Source organism: Nematolebias whitei, chromosome 5 (assembly GCF_014905685.2).
Source record: "Nematolebias whitei isolate Nwh7 chromosome 5, NemWhi1, whole genome shotgun sequence".
In the NCBI taxonomy this organism is placed as follows: Eukaryota; Metazoa; Chordata; class Actinopteri; order Cyprinodontiformes; family Rivulidae; genus Nematolebias; species Nematolebias whitei.
This window is the reverse complement of record NC_056502.1, coordinates 54,416,205-54,418,361: the sequence shown is the minus strand read 5'-3', so window position 1 is coordinate 54,418,361 and position 2,157 is coordinate 54,416,205.

Here is a 2,157-nt window from a genome sequence, read left to right as displayed (position 1 = left end):
TATACATATATACATACACATACACACACACTATATATACATATATATATATATATATATATGGTATGGTATGGTATGGTATGGTATGAAGTTTATTCATTTTAAAAAAAGTACAAAACAATTCCATAACAATATATAAAAAGATACAAAAAAGTTTAAAATGAAAGGCAGCAGAAAGAAGAAAAAATCTTATTATATCTGCCCCTTTTTTCAAACAATTATTTCAGACATATTAATTTTCAAGTAACAGAACAAAATGAATAACTTTCTAATTTTTCTAATTCTAATAAAAAACACACACTAAGCTACTTCATATATATTTTTTTAACAGTTCAGTTTTGATCTTTTTCTTAAATGTACACATTGACTTGGCATTTTTCACATCACTCTCTAGAACATTCCACAATCCAACTCCTTGGATTGAGGTAGACCTTCCCTTCAGACTAGTTCTGAACTTTGGTTTGACAAATATCTCTATCCCCTTAAGATTGTAACAACTTTGTCTTTTAACAAAATTCCTTTGGATATTTAATGGTAATGTGTTATTTTGAGCCCTATACATAACTGATAAAATACTATAATCTACCAAATCATGGAACTTCAGTAACTTCAGTTGATAAAATAATGTGCTTGATGGGTGACAGTAATGCTTTCTGGTGATAATTCTTACAGCTCTTTTCTGTAAAATAAAAATAGGTTTTGTAAATGTTTTACACGCTTTCCCCCAAACATCAATGCAATAGATTAAATGTGGAACAATGATTGTGTTATACAACATGTACAGAGCTTTATCATTTAATAATTCCCTGACTTTGTATAGTACTGCAATAGATTTAGATATTTTTGTTCTTACAGAATTTATATGATTTTTCCATGTTAGCTGTTCATCAATGATTACACCCAAAAATTTCATCTCATTAACTCTACAAATCTCAACACCCTCAATTTTAAATGGATCATCAACAGTTCTCTTTTTGTTACTAAATATCATGTATTTAGTTTTATCTAAATTTAATGATAATTTATTAATTTTAAACCAAGTTTGTATTTTATCAAATTCTGTCTTCATCAGTTCCAACATCCGTTTTACATCTTTACCCAAACAGAAAAATGTGGTGTCATCTGCAAAAAGGACACATTTGAGGAGTCCTGATACATTCACTAAGTCATTCACATATAAAATAAATAACTTTGGTCCAAGTACAGAGCCTTGAGGAACTCCACAAGTGATATTGCACAAGTCAGATCTTACACCATTTATTTGTACAAACTGTTTCCTATCTTTTAAATAGCTAGATACCCAGTGTAATGCTGGTCCTCTTATACCATATTTATTTAATTTTTCAAGGAGAATAGTGTGGTCAATAGTATCGAATGCTTTTTTTAAATCAACAAAAATACTAACACAATACTGTTTTTGATCGACAGCAGTAGTTATTTGTTCTATTATTTCCATGAGAGCCATTGATGTAGAGTTTTTTGCTCTAAACCCATACTGACTGCTACTTAGAATGTTTTGTTTAGTAATAAATTTATCTAATCTGGTCACAAATAGTTTTTCTAGAATTTTTGAGAACTGTGGTAATAAGGATATTGGTCTATAATTATTGAACACACATTTATCACCATTTTTAAAGAGTGGAACTACCTTAGCTACTTTCATATTGTCTGGAAATATTCCTTTTGAAAATGATAAATTACAAATATATGTAAACGGCTCGATAACATAACTCATTATGTCCTTTACAAACATCATATCCATGTCCACCCAGTCTTTTGATCTCTTATCTGTAAGATTTTTTATGACATTCATTATTTCTTCTTTGTCAGTTCCATTAAGAAAAATACTGTTGTCACAACTTATAACTGAATTGTTCACATTATTGTCTACTTTTGGTATTTTAGCTGCAAGGCTTGATCCAACGTTCACAAAATGACGATTGAATCCATTTACAATTTCATTGTCATCATGGATTTCATCATCATCCTTCAAAAAATATTGTGAAATACCTGATTTTGCTTTATGACTTTTCAGAACACTATTTATTACTCGCCATGTAGCTTTCATATCACCATTACTTTTATTTAATAAATCACTATAATATTCATTCTTGTGTTTCCTTATAATCGCTACTAATTTATTTTTATACTTCTTAT